The 18,419-nt window shown below is 45.2% G+C and overlaps 1 protein-coding gene across 3 annotated transcripts in view; it reads left to right on the top strand.

Moving 5' to 3' along the window:
- LOC125447267 (synaptotagmin-1-like) overlaps positions 1–18,419 on the top strand; it is a 144,936-nt gene that overhangs the window by 67,419 nt on the left and 59,098 nt on the right. Inside the window, exon 2 of one of the 3 annotated variants that reach the window (XM_059640563.1) lies at positions 9,351–9,441. The exons of the other annotated variants lie outside the window; for them this stretch is intronic. The gene's annotated coding sequence lies outside the window, so the exon portion shown is untranslated. The remainder of the gene's footprint in view (positions 1–9,350; positions 9,442–18,419) is intronic. 3 annotated transcript variants of the gene reach the window in all.

Raw genomic sequence — 18,419 nt, 5'->3', positions numbered from 1 at the left:
GGTATTATTGATAATCTATTAATCCAGACATGCTGGTAATATTCTGCAAACTTGGGTTCAAGTCCTACCATGGCAGATGTTGGAATTTGAATTCAATAATAGTCTATTGATGACCATGAACCCACTGTCAATTGATGGAAAATCCCATGTGATTCACTAATGTCCTCTCAGGAGGGAAATCTGCCATCCTTACCTGTCTGGCCTACGTGTGACTCCAGACCCACAGCAACATGGTTGACTCTTAACTAGCCTCTAAGCAATTAAGGATGGTGCAATAAATGCTGGCCTGGCCGATGACATCCACATCTCCTGAATAAATTTTAAGAAATGTCTGTTGGAAACATTGGCCTTCATGGAATCATATGGCACAGAGGCAAGGAATCTGGCCCATTGTGCTTGTGCAGGAGTTATCCATTAGTCTAGGGCTTTCCAAAGTGGGATTTGGGACCCCAGGTGAGGTTGTGAGTGTGAAATGTGACCTCCGGGGCTCTGAGGCAGCAGTGGCCCTGGTGGAGCTTTGACTGTGTATTAACAGCGCCTCTCCAATTCCCTCAGGCCTTGCTGTCACAGCCTCACACCCTGTGCTCTCAGTTCTCACTGGGGGATTGCAAAACTTTTCAAGCGTTATGATGAGATGACAGTGTGAAAAAGTTTGGAAAGCATTGGACTAGACTCCCAGTGCTGTTTCCCCATGGGCATCGAAGCTGCCAGGCCTAAAGAAGTGCCAAGGTAACAAAGTGTGGAGCTGGATGAACACAGCAGGCCAAGCAGCATCTCAGGAGCACAAAAGCTGACATTTTGGGCCGAGACCATTCATCAGAGAGGGGGATGGAGAGGGGGGGAGGCGGACCGAAGATGTAGAGAAAACAAGATAGGTGGAGAGGACAGTATAGGTGAGGAGGTAGGGAGGGGATAGATCAGTCCAGGGAAGATGGACAGGCCAAGGAGGTGGGATGAGGTGGTAGGTAGGAAATGGAGGTGCGGCTTGGGGTGGGAGGAAGGGATGGGTGAGAGGAAGAACAGGTTAGGGAGGCAGAGACAGGCTGGGCTGGTTTTGGGATGCAGTGGGGGGAGGGGACGAACTGGGCTGGTTTTGTGATGCAGTCGGTGGGGGGTGGGGGGAATGAGCTGGGCTGGTTTTGGGATGCGGTGGGGGAAGGGGAGATTTTGAAGCTTGTGAAATCCACATTGATACCATTGGGCTGCAGGGTTCCCAAGCAGAATATGAGTTGCTGTTCCTGCAACCTTCGGGTGGCATCATTGTGGCACTGCAGGAGGCCCATGATGGTCATGTCGTCTGAGGAATGGGAGGAGGAGTTGAAATGGTTCGTGACTGGGAGGTGCAGTTGTTTGTTGCGAACCGAGCGGAGGTGTTCTGCAAAGCGGTCCCCAAGCCTCCGCTTGGTTTCCCAATGTAGAGGAAGCCACACCGGGTGCAACGGATACAATATACCACATTGGCAGATGTGCAGGTGAACATCTGCTTGATATGGAAGGTCATCTTGGGGCCTGGGATAGCACCGCAGGGGACCTCCCACCCACAGCCTCCAACCTCATTGTTCCCCCACCCCGCACGGCCCGTTTCTATCTCCTTCCCAAAATCCACAAACCTGCCTGCCCTGTTCGACCCATTGTCTCAGCCTGTTCATGCCCCGAACTCATCTCCACCTATCTGGACTCCATTTTCTCCCCTTTGGTCCAGAAACTCCCCACCTACGTCCGTGACACCACCCACGCTCTCCACCAACTCCAGGACTTCCAATTCCCTGGCCCCCAACACCTCATTTTCACCATGGACGTCCAGTCCCTATACACCTGTATTGCTCATGCAGATGGCCTCAAGGCCCTCCGCTTCGTCCTGTCCCGCAGGCCTGAGCAAGCCCCCTCTACTGACACCCTCATCCGCCTAGCCGAACTCGTCCACACCCTCAACAACTTCTCTTTCGATTCCTCCCACTTCCTACAGACAAAGTGGGTGGCCATGGGTACCCACATGGGCCGAAGCTATGCCTGCCTCTTTGTAGGTTACGTGGAACAGTCCCTCTTCCGCACCTACACAGGCCCCAAACCCCACCTCTTCCTCCGTTACATTGATGACTGTATCGGCTCCACCTCTTGCTCCCCAGAGGAGCTCGAACAGTTCATCCACTTTACCAACACCATCCACCCCAACCTCAAGTTCACCTGGGCCATCTCCAACACATCCCTCACCTTCCTGGACCTCTCAGTCTCCATCTCAGGGAACGAGCTAGAAACTGATGTCCATTTCAAGCCCACTGACTCCCACAGCTACCTAGAATACACCTCTTCCCACCCACCTTCCTGCAAAATTTCCATCCCCTATTCCCAATTCCTCCGCCTCCGCCGCATCTGCTCCCAGGATGAAGCATTCCACTCCTGCACATCCCAGATGTCCAAGTTCTTCAAGGACCGCAACTTTCCCCCCGCAGTCGTCGAAAACGCCCTTGACCGCGTCTCCCACATTTCCCGCAACACATCCCTCACACCGCGCCCTCGCCACAACCGCCCCCAGAGGATCCCCCTCATCCTCACATACCACCTCACCAACCTCCGGATACAATGTATCATCTTCCGACACTTACGCCATCTACAATCCGACCCCACCACCCCAGCTATTTTTCCATCCCCACCCTTGTCTGCCTTCCGGAGAGACCACTCTCTCCATGACTCCCTTGTCCACTCCACACTCCCCTCCAAGCCCACCATACCCGGCACCTTCCCCTGCAACCGCAAGAAATGCCACACTTGCCCCCACACCTCCTCCCTCACCCCTATCTCATGCCCCAAGATGACCTTCCATATCAAGCAGATGTTCACCTGCACATCTGCCAATGTGGTATATTGTATCCATTGCACCCGGTGTGGCTTCCTCTACATTGGGAAACCAAGCGGAGGCTTGGAGACCGCTTTGCAGAACACCTCCGCTCGGTTCGCAACAAACAACTGCACCTCCCAGTCACGAACCATTTCAACTCCCCCTCCCATTCCTCAGACGACATGTCCATCATGGGCCTCCTGCAGTGCCACAATGATGCCACCCGAAGGTTGCAGGAACAGCAACTCATATTCTGCTTGGGAACCCTGCAGCCCAATGGTATCAATGTGGACTTCACAAGCTTCAAAATCTCCCCTTCCCCCACTGCATTCCAAAACCAGCCCAGTTCTTCCCCTCCCCCTACTGCATCACAAAACCAGCCCAGCCTGTCTCTGCCTCCCTAACCTGTTCTTCCTCTCACCCATCCCTTCCTCCCACCTCAAGCCGCACCTCCATTTCCTACCTACTAACTTCATCCCACCTCCTTGACCTGCCCGTCTTCCCTGGACTGACCTTTCCCCTCCCTACCTCCTCACCTATACTCTCCTCTTTACCTATCTTGTTTTCTCTCCATCTTCAGTCCGCCTCCCCCCTCTCCCTATTTATTCCAGTTCCCTCTCCCCATCCCCCTCTCTGATGAAGGGTCTAGACCCAAAACGTCAGCTTTTGTGCTCCTGAGATGCTGCTGGGCCTGCTGTGTTCATCCAGCTCCACACTTTGTTATCTCGGATTCTCCAGCATCTGCAGTTCCCATTATCTCTGATCTTAATTTTGACTCCACAATGTTTCAGAGACTGGATCCTTTGCTTCTAATGGAGTTTCTCTTGGATAAGGAGACAGGTTGCTGATACAATCTCACACAAACCAGCTGTAATAGAGTCATAGAGTTGTAGAGTGTGGAAACAGACCCTAGAGTCCAACTCATGCATGCTAACCAGAAATCCTTAATTATTCTGGTCCCATTTGGACCATGTCCCTCCAAACCTTCCTATTCGTGTACTCGTCCAGGTGCCTTTCAAATGTTGTAATTACATCCTGTGGCAGCACGTTCCATACACGCACCACCCTTTGCATGGAAGAGTTGCCCCTTAGGTCCCTTTTACATCTTTCCCCTCCCACTTTAAACCTATGCCCTCTAGTTTTGGATTCCCCCACCCTGGGGAGAAGACCTTGGCTATTCAATCAATCCATACCCCTCATGATCTTATAAACCTCTACATGGTCATGCCTCAGCCTCCGTTGCTCCAGGGATACTGGTTATGGCAAAAACATTGAATGTTTTCAAAGAGTTCGGTCTAGTTCTTGGGGCTAAAGCGATCAAAGGATATGGGGGAGGATGTGGGAACAAGGGACTGTGTTGGATGTATTGAATGATTGAGGAGGCTTGAAGGGCTGAATGGCCTACTTCTGTCTTTTATATTTCTATGTTTCATGCAGCACATTTGAGAATATGTATTTATGCATAAAAGAAGTTTTTTTCATCTCGCCTCTGGTGTTTATACCAATTATCTTAAACCTTAGTCCTCTAATCAGCTCACCACCACATTCTCAAGGGCAACTAGGAATGGGCAAGAAATGCTGGGCCCAGTCAGAGACACCCACATCCCACAACTGGATAGAGAGAAAAAAATTAACACACTTCCTGCAACTGGGGATGATTTTGTTTCATTTATCTCTCAAAGCTCTGAATCATGCCAGGCACTGCACTATTTCAGTGCTTAGCCCTCTGTGCTGTAAGAATATCAGCCCAGCTCCTCTTGTCTGACCATTAAATGGTTAGAGTGGCACTGTGGCTTAGTGGTCAGCCCTGCTGCCTCACAGATTCACACACCTGGTTTGATTCCACCCTCAGGTGACTGTCTGTGTGGAGTTTGCACATTCTCCTTATGTCTGTGTGGAATTCCTCTCGGTGCTCTGGTTTCCTCCCACAGCTCCAAAAATGAGCAGGTTAACTGGGTTGGCCATTGCCCATTGTGTCCAGGGATGTTTTGGTGATAGTGACCATAACTGCCTCACATTCTACATAGCTATGGAGAAGGAGAGGATTAGGCAAAATGGGAGGATATTTAATTGGGGAAGAGGAAACTATGACGCGATTAGACATGAGTTAGGAAGCATGGACTGGGAGCAATTGTTCCATGGTAAGGGAACTATAGACATGTGGAGACTGTTTAAGGAACAGTTGTTGTGAGTGATGAGTAAATATGTTCCTCTGAGACAGGCAAGAAGGGGTAAGATAAAGGAACCTTGGATGACGAGAGCAGTGGAGCTTCTTGTGAAAAGGAAGAAGGTAGCTTACATAAGGTGGAGGAAGCTAGGGTCAAGCTCAGCTAGAGAGGATTACACGCAGCAAGGAAGGAGCTCAAAAATGGTCTGAAGAGAGCCAGGAGGGGGCACGAGAAAGGCTTGGCAGAACGGATTAGGGAAAACACAAAGGCATTTTACACTTATGTGAGGAATAAGAGAATGGTCAAAGAAAGAGTAGGGCCGATCAGGGATAGCATAGGGAACTTGTGTGTAGAGTCTGAGGAGGTAGGGGAAGCCCTAAATGAGTTTTTTGCTTCTGTCTTTACGAAAGAAACGAACTTTGTAGTGAATGAAACCTTTGAAGAGCAGGTGTGCATGCTGGAATGGATAGAGATAGAGGAAGCTGATGTGCTTGAAAATTTTGTCAAACATTAAGATTGACAAGTCGCAAGGCCCGGACCAGATTTGTCCTCGGCTGCTTTGGGAAGCGAGAAATGCAATTGCTTCGCCACTTGCGAAGATCTTTGCATCCTCACTCTCCACTGGAGTCGTACCTGAGGACTGGAGAGAGGCAAATGTAACTCCTCTCTTCAAGAAATGAAATAGGGAAATCCCCGGCAATTACAGATCAGTAAGTTTCACGTCTGTCGTCTGCAAGGTGTTAGAAAGAATTCTGAGGGATAGGATTTATGACCATCTGGAAGAGCATGGCTTGATCAAATGCAGTCAACACGGCTTTGTGAGGGGAATGTCCTGCCTCACAAACCTTATTGAGTTCTTTGAGGACGTGACTAGAAAAGTTGATGAGGGTCGAGCTGTGGATGTGGTGTATATGGACTTCAGTAAGGCATTCCCCATGGTAGGCTCATTCAGAAGGTCAGGAGGAATGGGATACAGGGGAACTTAGCTGCCTGGATACAGAATTGGCTGGCCAACAGAAGACAGCGAGTGGTAGTAGAGGGAAAATATTCTGCCTGGAAGTCAGTGGTGAGTGGGGTTCCACCGGGCTCTGTCCTTGGGCCTCTACTGTTTGTAATTTTTATTAATGACTTGGATGAGGGGATTGAACAATGGGTCAGCAAGTTTGCAGACGACACAAAGGTCGGAGGTGTCGTTGACAGTATAGAGGGCTGTTGTAGGCTGCAGCGGGACATTGACAGGATGCAGAGATGGGCTGAGAGGTGGCAGATGGAGTTCAACCTGTATAAATGCGAGGTGATGCATTTTGGAAGGTCGAATTTGAAAGCTGAGTACAGGATTAAGGATAGGATTCTTGGCAGTGTGGAGGAACAGAGGGATCTTGGTGTGCAGATACATAGATCCCTTAAAATGGCCACCCAAGTGGACAGGGTTGTTAAGAAAGCATATGGTGTTTTGGCTTTCATTAACAGGGGGATTGAGTTTAAGAGTTGTGAGATCTTGTTGCAGCTCTATAAAACTTTGGTTAGACCGCACTTGGAATACTGCGTCCAGTTCTGGTCGCCCTATTATAGGAAAGATGTGGATGCTTTGGAGAGGGTTCAGAGGAGGTTTACCAGGATGCTGCCTGGACTGGAGGGCTTATCTTATGAAGAGAGGTTGACTGAGCTCGGTCTCTTTTCATTGGAGAAAAGGAGGAGGAGAGGGGACCTAATTGAGGTGTACAAGATAATGAGAGGCATAGATAGAGTTGATAGCCAGAGACTATTTCCCAGGGCAGAAATGGCTAGCACAAGGGGTCATAGTTTTAAGCTGGTTGGAGGAAAGTATAGAGGAGATGTCAGAGGCGGGTTCTTTACACAGAGAGTTGTGAGAGCATGGAATGCGTTGCCAGCAGCAGTTGTGGAAGCAAGGTCATTGGGGTCATTTAAGAGACTGCTGGACATGCATATGGTCACAGAAATTTGAGGGTGCATACATGAGGATCAATGGTCGGCACAACATTGTGGGCTGAAGGGCCTGTTCTGTGCTGTACTGTTCTATGTTCTATGTCCTATGTTCTATGTTCTATGTGCAGGCTGGGTGGGTTAGCCATAGAAAATGCAGTATAGGAGTCTTGATGGGATGCTTTTCAATGGGGTTAGTGTAGATTTGATGGGCCAAATGGTCTGCTTCCAAACTGTAGGGATTCTATGACCATGTAATTGCAGTCCCTTATTCCTGCAACCCGCTGGTATTTTTTAACAATTACCTTAAATCTGAACTCTCTAATGAACAAACACCCCCTGCAACTGGAAATGAGTAAATCTCAGTGGTACCCCTTGATATTCTCCAAAATGTGTGGTGCCCACAACTGAAATGTTCTTTGAAAGTGTCTTTGCACATAAACCCAGGTCTGCAATCTTTCTGCTTCTGCCACTTACGGCATCTGAGGTTGGTAAAGTAGTTTTGGGTCCATGGGAAGCAATACGGTCATTAACTTCCATGGCTGTCGGAGAGGCACATGGTTTGCAGGGGGTATAAACCAATTTCTTGAGTGAAGTTCCCATTAAGGCTGTAGGATTTCCTTGACATTTGCAGACTCTGACATCCAAGTGAATCATCTCCTTTATAATTCATAACTGACTGTACAAATGTATTCAGGGCTTATTAAAGAACACGGAGCCCGTATTTTCTCTCCATCGAGATATCTTTGTACCAGGTAAGAGCATGCAATGTCTGCGACTTTGCCATTTTGAATCTCCTCGTGTGAACGATTTACGGAATTATCAGCAGTATTATTTTCCTGGTTGGATTTGTGCAACCCCCCCCCCCACCACCCCACACTACCTCCCCCGCACCCCCACTGCTACAAAGAAACAAAGATAAGGGGTGAACTGTTTACCTGTCATTAACCCACCTTGTTCCATGACCTGAAGTGGAAAAGAGCATCATTTATGACTTCTTTGCTTTTTGAATAATAAACTGGTGAATGGAGACTAGCATCGGCGTGTAGCTTAAAATAGCCTTTAAAATGCATAAATCAGTTCATGAGTATTAATATTTAGTAGCATAATCCTGTATAAACCCTTTATAGTGGCAAGTACATAGCAATGTAAGCAGGAATAACTTCAAAACTCACTAACTTGTAGTGTAGTAAATTTCTTTTAATCAGATCTCACTTTTTAAGATGAGACCTAAAAGGTTTAGAATTATAGAATCCCTACAATATGGAAGCAGGCCATTCAGCCCATTAAGACTGCACTGACCCTCCGAAAAGCATGTCTCCCAGACCCACACCCTGACCTTTTCCCATGCCTAACCCACCTACCCTGCACATTATGGGCAATTTCCTATGGTCAATCCACCCAACATGCACATCTTTGGACTGTGGGAGGAAGACAGAACACCCAGAGGGAACCCACACCGACACAAACTCCACTCAAACAGTTGCCTGAGACTGGAATTGAACGCAGGTCCCTGGAGCTGTGAAGAAGCTTTGTTAACCACCATACCACCCTTCAAAATGGACATGAGGGGCCACGTTTTTTACACTGAGAGTGGTTCATGTAAAGAATGAATTTCCAGAGAAAGTGGTGGATGCAGATACAGTTACAACATTTAAAAGACATTTGGATAAATACATAAATAGCGAATGTTTGGGCGGATATAATCCAAGCGCAGGCAGGTGGAACTAGTTTAGTTCTGGAACATAGTCAACATGGACTGGTTGGACCAAAGGATCTGTTTCCATGTTATATCTCACGGAAAGGAGCAAAGTTCCCAGAACAGATGAGGTTAAATGTTTGATAAGTGGCAAATACCTTGATCAATAAATGATAATGATCAGAAATAGTTGGAACTACAGATGCTGGAGAATCTGAAATAACAAGGTGTAGAGCTGGATGAACACAGCAGGCCAAGCAGCATCAGAGGAGCAGGAAAGTTGAGGTTTCGGGCCTAGTTCCTTTTTTGAAACGTCAGCTTTTCTGCTCCTCTGGTGCTGCTTGGCCTGCTGTGTTCAATCAGCTCCACACCATGTTATAACTATCAGAATGTTTCTTAATGGACAGCATGTGTATCCTGCATTACTTAACGTGGAATACACATGTTGATTTGATTTGATTTGACTTATTATTGTCACATGGATCTAAGTGCAGTGAAAAGTTTTATTTTGTACGCAGAAAGGCACATCATACCATACAAAAGTAATTTAGGCCAAGAAAACTCACTAGGCCTCACTGTGGAAACAGAGAGAGAAATCAGAACAATTGTAAGAAATGTGAGAATAAGATCTGCTGGAGAGAGCTTGCAAGGAGTCACCCTGTGTCGGTGTCATTTTGAATCTCTGTCCCCTTTTTAACCCAAGGGAGAAGTGTCTCACCAATGTGAAAAACTGAAATGCTCGACACAAGCACTTTTCACCACCTCCACTGTGTCCCAAAAGTGCTCTACAGTCAGTAAGTACTTTGAAAGTATGATCACTGTTGTCATGTAGGAAACACAGCAGCTGCTATGCAAATCCCATGAACAGTGAATGATAATGGACATTTTGTTTTTAAAGGCATGCCATAGGGCTGAATTGTATTGTTTTTTTTACTAGGTCCGAGTTGAGTTGAGTGTTTTGTAAGTTTTCCACAATAAGGCCTAGTGAGTTTTCTTGCCCTATCAAACCAAACCTGCTATTTAACTACTTACCCCATCCCTGCAGAGCCTCTCACATCTGATTCCAGCCCTGTCTTAGCCACGCGCTATTCCCTGAACAACTCGCCACTCAGCATACACCCCAGAAATCAGAATCCTATCTTTCAGATAACTGAGGGCTAGAGATCACTTAACAAATCAGAAATTTATATGGCTTCTTTTATTGTTACAGCTATTTCTGACTACTATATAAATCCTTGTGATGAAATGGCAATATTTCATTGAAAGAGTCATCAAAAGACATCAACTATTGGATGGTTCTGAGGTGCCACGTTAAGAAGGAATGTATTATTTTGAATTCTGAAATTTGATTTTATATTAAAAGTGTTTAGAGATAATGTCATAAGCTCCAAAATAGTCCTGTAAATCAAGACACTGTCCACTTGAGTAAAGTCACCCTCGTCCCTGAGGTAGTAAGAACTGCTAATGCTGGAGTCAGAGATAACACGGTGTGCGGCTGGATGAACATAGCAGGCCAGGCAGCATCAGAGGAGCAGGAAAGCTGGCCTTTCGGGACCCAGATGTTTCACGTCTGAAGAAGGGTCCCGAAATGTCAACTTGCCTGCTGCTCTGATGCTGCCTGGCCTGCTGTGTTCATCCAGCCGCACACTGTGTTATCTTAGTCCCTGAGTGCTGCTTTCTTATTAGGGATGGATAAGTGATCGTGATTTAACTTGAGGATTGTCATGTCTCTGGTCAGGTGGAAGGTGGAACCTTCATTGTAAACTTGGCCAGCATAGGAAGTAAACTCATGGTGTTGGCATTGCTCCATATTGCAAAGCAGCCATCCAGTCAACTTCCCAATTTCCCATTGTGGCATTCTGACATAAAACAGCCCAGGCCATGCTTCATCTCTAATCTGAGTCGGCTGCTCCCAGTCAGGGTAACCATAGGCTGCAGTAGGTCTCTGAAGTCCTAGAGTAAGGAGGGAAGAGAGCTAGTCAGAGTTCTCACCTCTGGTCTTCATCCAGTGACAACCCTATTCACCTACACCCACCATTTATGCAGGATAAAGTTGAAAAAGCTGCTGTCAGTTGCTTTACCAACTCAAGAATGAATAGTTGAGTAAGGTATTCTGGGACCGGCTTTCCATTTTTAGTTTACGAGCGAAGAAGAAGGTCTTGTAGTTTTCTACAGATCTTCATGATAAATCTGCACTGATTTATTCACCATGTACTATCTTCCAGCCACTGTCCTCCATGAGGGAATCCAAAACAATGAGTCATAAATACACCACAAATAAATCCAACAGGAATTCAAAAGAGAATTCCCAGAGAATGACAGAAATCTAGCATCCAAGTTCAGCAGGTAATAGGGGAGGCAGATGGAATGTTGGCCTTGTTTTGAATGGAATGGGGTATAAAAAGTAGGGAGGCTTTGCTAATACTATACAAGGCACTAGTCAGGCCAAGCTGGAATACTGCACGGAGTTTTGAGCTCCATAGCTGAAGAAAAATAAACTCGCATTGGAGGCAGTTCACTAGGCTGTTGCCAGGTATGGAGGTACTGTCTTATGAGGAGAGGTTGAGTAGGTTGGGCCTGTACTCACTGGAGTTTGGAAGAATGAGAGGTGACCTTATTGAAACATAAAAGATTCCTTAAGGACTTGACAGGATAGACACAGAAAGGTTGTTTCCCCTTGTGAGAGGGTCTACCACCTGATGGCATAGTCTCAGAATAAGGAGTCGCTCACTTAGGATAGAGATGAGGAAGAATTTCTTCTCTCAGAGGGATGTGAATCTGTAGAATTCTGAACTGCAGAGGGCTGTAGATGTTGGGCCTTTAAATATAATCAAGGCTGAGATAGACATATTCTTAATCAGTAAGGGAATAAAGGGTTAGGGGAAAAAGCAAGAAAGTGGAGTTGAGGATTATCAGATTAGCCTTGGTCTCATTGAATGGTGGAGCAGACTCAATGGGCTGAATGGCCTACTTTGCTCCTATGTCTTATGGTCAAATGTTTAGAATGTGAAGCTCATGGCCACAGGGAGTGGATGAGGTGAACAGCATAGGTGTGTTTAAAGGGATACTAAACAATTGCATAAGGGTGAAAGGACCAGAAAGATATTGACAGCATGAGATGAATTAAGGCAGGATGGGTAAGAAAATACTGCAGATGTTAGAAATCAGTAATAAAGCAGTCTGGCAGCATCCAGGGAGAGAGAAAAAGAGGTAATGTTGTGTATCTGATATGGCTCTTTTTCAGAATTGGGAGGGATTGGAAAATTGTATTTGTATGCTGTAGACAGAGTCAATGATGAAGAGACAAAAACAGAAATAACTGGAAAAGATCAGGGCGTCTGGCAGCATTTGTGGAGAGAAATCAGAGTTAATGTTTCGGATCCAGTGATCCTTCCTCAAAACTCAAAGACAAACAGGTTGCTAGTGGTGGTGAAGGGGAATTAGAGATGCGTCAGACCCGAGGAGGGAGATGGGCAGCAATGAAGACAAACCAGTGAAAAGATTAAAATCGTATTGTAGAAAAAAGTAGAACTTCTTCAATGTGGGCATACATGGAGGAGAAGTGGCAAAAGATGGCAGCATGAAGGGTATTAACCAATGGACCAAGGGTTCCAATTAGGCAGTCCCTGTCCCGCAGGTTCAGTGTAATAATATGTCCAGAATGCTTCAAGTAGGGAATTAAGATGATGTACAAATTTGATCTGGTCTCAATCCCATGTTTGTATGTTTTATTGCATTAAGGACACAGGCTGTCCTAAATGAAACCAAAGCTAGAAGGGACGCAATTCTTTACAAAGGAATTCCAATTCATGAGGGTGGAATGATTTGGAAATAAAGTGTATAAGACGTTGCGATATCTCATTTATATTTCGATACCCTTTTTATTAAAGAAAAGAACAGAATCACACTCAACTTGACTGGAGGATTGTTGACGTGATGTGTGAAGAAAATCAACTTCATGCAGGACCGGGCATCTTTCTGAAGTTGAGGAATGTTAATGCACCAGGAGCAGAAATGGATGGTTGTGAAGATTGCTGTACCATTCATGACCAAAAGGAAATTCGTCACAGTCCCAGAGGGCCATAGGCCTGCTCTCTCATTGGAGAAAGATAGCTAGTCATTATTTAGTAATGACTGCAACAGGGGTTCAGTTAACTCAATTAGATTGATAGTTTGCTGACTTGTGAGGAAGACTGACACCTCTCGAGCTGGTTCAAATCCTGTACAGGCTGAAGTCATCATGGCAATCCTGCATTCTCAACCTCTCCCCTTGCCTGAGGTGTGGTGAGCATCAGATTAAACTGCCACTACCATAGTTGATATGAAGGTACCGGTGTTGGACTGGGGTGGACAAAGTCAGAAGTCACATAACATCAGATTATCGTCCCAGGTTATATTTGAAACGACAAGCTTTTGGAGTGTTGCTCCTTCATCAGGTGAAACCTCATAGTGCTGAGGAAGGGTCATTGGACCCGAAACGTTAACTCTGATTTTTTTCTTCACACGTGCTGCCAGATCCGCTGAGCTTTTCCAGCAACTTCTGTTTTTGTATCCAGCAGCTGAAATTCAAGGCAGAGAAAATGCGAGGTAAAACATTTTGGTAGAAGAAACACAGAGAGATGATACAGGTTCAATGGTACAACTTTGAAGGGAGTACAGGAGCCAAGGGACCTCAAGGCACGTGTACATAATTCTCTGAAGGTGGTTAGGCAAGTTGAAGCATTGTTAAGAAGGTTTATAGGACCCTTGGGTTTATAAATAGAGGCTATGTGGATAAAAGCAAGGAAGTAACACTACACCTGTACAAATCATTGGTCAGATCACATTTGAAGCATTGTGTTCAGTTTTGAGCACCTTCTTTAGGAAGGACATTAAAGCCTTGGAGAGAGTTCAAATGAGATTTTCGAATGATACCAGGAATGAAGGATGTTAGATACAAGGAAAAGTTAGAGAGATTGGTCTTGTTCTCCTTGGAGCAAAGATGATGAGGAGGTGACCTTATTGAGCTGTTTCAAAATTATGAACAATTTTGACAGGGTAAACAAGGAGTTTCTATTTCCACTACTGAGTATGTCAACTTCAAGATTGTCAGCATGAGAGCTAGGAAAGAGTTGAGGAGAAACTCTTATGGGAGCTGATACAGACACAATGAGTCGAACAGCTTCCCTCTGCTCTGTAAAGTTCTTTGATTCTATGAAATTAAATCATGGCCTAGGAAAGTTAATACTCACACTTTCACATTCAGAAGAGCATAAAATGCATTTCCATTATTTTCAAAAATTATCAGAAATGTTCTCCCAGCAATTGTGCCTAGCCAAGAACCATTGCTATGTAAAGTAAAATGTGCCTGTGGTTTTCATTGCTTGAAGTCAGATGGATCTGTACACCACTTCCTTGGGGCTGCCTCAGTCTGTTTTAATTTTTCTCACTTTCTCCCAATTGGCAGAGTGATTTAATTTTGAATCAGCTATGATGTGTTCTTAAATCCCCCTTTTTGGGATGTCAATTTAAAATAATATGCAAAGAATCTCTTTAGGGTGAAATCAGACCTATTACTGTTTATGCATTCTAATGATGATTGTCATATACTTATACATACATACACACGCATAGAAGGAAGAAAATTAAAATATACAGTTGGCAGTTAAGAATAACTTTAAAAACTATGACATGTATATCCAGAAATATAGTGTCCAGTTAGCTGAAGGCAGTGTGTGCAGTATTGGTGATGATATAATAGGATGACATTTGTAGTCAGGGAATTCATCCACTTTGAAGATGAATACAGGATTTCTTTTCCAGAGAAATAGACTTGGAAGATGTTTGCCGTGGTCTTGAGGCAAAGTGGCCGACTGTCTGGACTACTGCTTACTGTTCTCTGTTCCGGTGTTAAAACCAGACTCAAGGCATGTTTATGGTGTGCCTGGAGTCTCACTGTTGTGTTACCAATGGATTAGATTCTAGGCACACTCAAATTAGGATTCAGAAATGTACAATAACGCTGTACAAAGACCAGAGGAGTTTTTGTGATGTAACACGTCCATTAAGATGTCAGTTTCAACTTAACAAGCAGCTTTCTTTCCCTCTGGTCAAAGATACCTTTGTCGACCTCAGGAAATAGATAGGTTATTAGCACATCCCTCAGTGTAACCTTCTCTCTGCTGAGGAGACATTCCATCTGCTGTTCTTCAGTGTTTATCGACTGCAATTGCCACACAACATGAGATTGGAGAAGTCTGGCTTTGTAATTATTGATCTATCTTCCTAGAATTGTAGACTATTTGCATCATGTAATCTACGGAAAAGTAAAATGGGTGGGTGACACGGTGGATCAGTGGTTAGCAATGTAATCTCACAGCACCAGGGACCTGGGTTTGACACCATGATAACAAAGTGTGGAGCTGGATGACCACAGCAGGCCAAGCAACACCTTAGGAGCACAAAAGCTGATGTTTCGGGCCTAGACCCTTCAGCAGAAAAGGGGGAATGGGGAGAGGGTTCTGAAATAAATAGGGAGAGAGGGGGAGGAGGATACAAGAGAGTTTCAGCAGGAGACAGATCCCCTGAGGTTGGTCTGGAGGGAGGAGAGTAACTTCTTCAGGTTAGGCATCCCTGGAAGAGGCTTCGCAGTGAGGTTAAAATTGTATCAGAGATGATGGGAACTGCAGATGCTGGAGAATTCCCCTTTTCTGATGAAGGGTCTAGGCCCGAAATGTCAGCTTTTGTGCTCCTGAGATGCTGCTTGGCCTGCTGTGTTCATCCAGCCCCACACTTTGTTATCTTGGATTCTCCAGCATCTGCAGTTCCCATTATCTTTGGGTTCAATACCATCCTTGGATGACCGACCGTGTGCAGTTTACAAATTCCCTAAATTGTTGTGCAGTGTGCAGGCTGGGTGGGTTAGTGATGGAAAGTGCTGGGTTACAGGGATGCGATGAGTCTGATGGGATACTCTTTGGAGTGTTGGTGTGTACTTGATGGACCAAATGGCCTGCTTCCACACTGTAGAGATTTTACAAAAATGATGCGGACACTGGAAAGCTGAATATAAAACAAAAGGGAAAAACCAGAAGTACTCAGCATCTGTGGAGTGAGACGCAGAGTTAACATTTAATGAACTTTTGCCAGGCTAGAAGTTGAGTTGTGAAGTTTACCATCATGCTAGTATCAGATGAAGTATCAATAACAACTAAAACAAAGAGTTTAGATGTTGAAGGTCTGAAAAGAAAACAGAAATTGCTGGAGAGACCCAGCAGCTCTGGCTATATCTGTGGAGAGTCAACAATAGGGTAAATGTTTCAAGTCCCTTCTGGATCTGAAGAATAACTGAGGGATAAGACCCTTTCTCTGTCTATAGATACTGCCAGGCCTGCTGAATTTCTCCATCTATTTCTAGAGACATAGAGTCATGCAACATCGAAACAGACTCTTTGGTACAACTTGTCCATGCCAACCAGGTTTCCCAAACTAAACTAGTCCCATTTGTCTGCATTTGGCCCACATCCCTCTAAACATTTCCTATTCATGCATCAGGCCAAATATCTTTTAAATGTTGTAACTACCTGAATCTACTACTTCCTCTGCACATGGACCACCCTCTGTGTGAAAAAGTTGCTCCTTAGGTCACTTTTAAATCTTTTGCCTCTCACTTTAAATTATGCTCGCTAATTTTGAACCACCACCTCTGCAAAAGACCTTTGCTATTTACCTTATCTATGCCCCTCATGATTTGATATGTCTCTATAAGGTCACCCCTCAGCCTCCTACACTCCAGGGAGAAAAATCCCAGCCTCTACTTATAACTCGAATCTTCCCGTCTCAGTCACATCCCGTAAATCTTTTCTGCACCTTTTCCGATCTAATAATACCCTTCCTATGGCAGGTCAACCAGAATTGTACACAGTACTCCAAAACTGGCCTCACCAATGTCCTGTACAGCTGCAGCATGTCAGCCCAATTCCCAATGATCAAAGTAATGAAGGCAAGCATGCCAAATGCCTTCTTCGGCACCCTGTCTACATGTAATGCCACTTTGAAGGAAATATGCATCTGCACCTCTAAGTCTCTCTGTTTGACATCACTCTGCAGGACCCTACTATTAACTCTGTAAGTCCTGTCCTTGTTCACCTTACCAAAATGCAATACCTTGCATTTATCTAAATTAGACTCCATCTGCCATTCCTGTTTTGGTATAGTCGGAAACTAGTCACCGAAGGCACTACAACTGCAACGTGTAGCTCTTTGCAACAAAAACAAAGTTGCTGGAAAAGCTCAGCAGGTCTACCAGCATCTGTGAAGGAAAAAACAATTAACATTTCGGGTCGTCCGCAGATGCTGCCAGGCCTGCTGAGCTTTTCCAGCAACTTTGTTTTTGTTCTTGATTTAAAACATCTGCAGTTCTTTCATTTTTTATAATGTGTAATTTTTTCTTGGTTTAGACTGAATTTACTTCTTGAGTCGCTGTCCCGATTAACCAATCCAGTTCTGAACCACCATCCACGCTCGTGCACTTTCTGGCCGGTATCTTGGCTGGCTGTCTGGGTGGGAGTTGGGGTGCAGATTAGTGTGCCCTTCACTAAAGTCAGTGACACTGCCAGCCCGTGCTGAGAGAACGCTAGGAGCAAAGATGGAAGCGGGGCTCTGCACTGGTGAGGAAAGTATTGTTAAACATCCCCTGCAAGTGGTAACTTGCATGATTTGCCTCTATCCAAGCAAATGTGGCGCAAATGAACCAGGAAATGTAAGAGTTATCACGAAGCTGTGTGACCGACACATCCAGCAGTTACCATGGAATCCACATCACCTCTGACTGTGTTTGTGAAAGATTTTCAGCATGAAATATAAATATGAATGGAAAGGTTACATGGGCGGATAATACCATGGTGACATTTTCTGATTGAGTTCTTCCTGCTCAACCTTTCACTCCCAGTCAAGGTGTACACGGGGGCTCCTGGGATGAAAGAGTTGTTGGGGTGAAACCCTCTGAGCTGGACTTCAGTTGTTGCTGAGGGAGTGCTGTGCAATGACAGGCAATGAGATGGGAGCTGAGCTTCCAGCAGGCAGTCGCGAGAGGATAAATAAGGTTCTCAGTAAAATGTCTGCCACTGTGTTAAATGCCAAAGGAGTCAGAATTAAACAGATTAGTGTCATTGGACATAGCTTTCACCTCCATTGAAAGAGGTGGGATTTTATTATTTACCATAAGGGTGATCTTTTGCTGCCTTTCCATATGGAAAATGTGCTTTACTTTAGTGCAGTGGTTACGATACTCAATTAGAATTCTCAATCGATATAACACAAAAACAAGAACTGCTGGAAAATCTCAGCAGATCTGGCAGCATAGAGTATAGAGTCATACAGCATGGAAATAGACCCTTCAGTCCAACCAGTCCATTCCTTACATAATCCCAAACAAACCTAATCCCACCTGCCTACTCCGGGCCCATGTCCCTCCAAACCTTTTCTATTCACGTACTTATCCAAATGCCTTTTAGACATTGTAATTGTACCCACATCCATCACTTCCTCAGGAAGTTTGTACCATACACAAACCACCCTCTCTGTAAAAAATTTGTCCCCTTTTTTTTAAAATCTCTCTCCTCGCACATTAAAAATGTGCCCTCTAGCCTTGAAATCCCCCATTCTAGGGAAAGGACAACTGCCATTCACTCAATCTATACCTGTCATTGAGAGAAATCAGAGTTAACATTTCGGGTTAAGTGACGCTTCCTCAGAATGGACATGTTGTTTAGTCCATCTCTCAGGAACCAAA

The sequence above is a fragment of the Stegostoma tigrinum genome, chromosome 38 (assembly GCF_030684315.1).
Source record: "Stegostoma tigrinum isolate sSteTig4 chromosome 38, sSteTig4.hap1, whole genome shotgun sequence".
Taxonomy (NCBI): Eukaryota; Metazoa; Chordata; class Chondrichthyes; order Orectolobiformes; family Stegostomatidae; genus Stegostoma; species Stegostoma tigrinum.
Note: the sequence above shows the minus strand (reverse complement) of the source record. Positions and strands in the feature narration are given on the sequence as shown.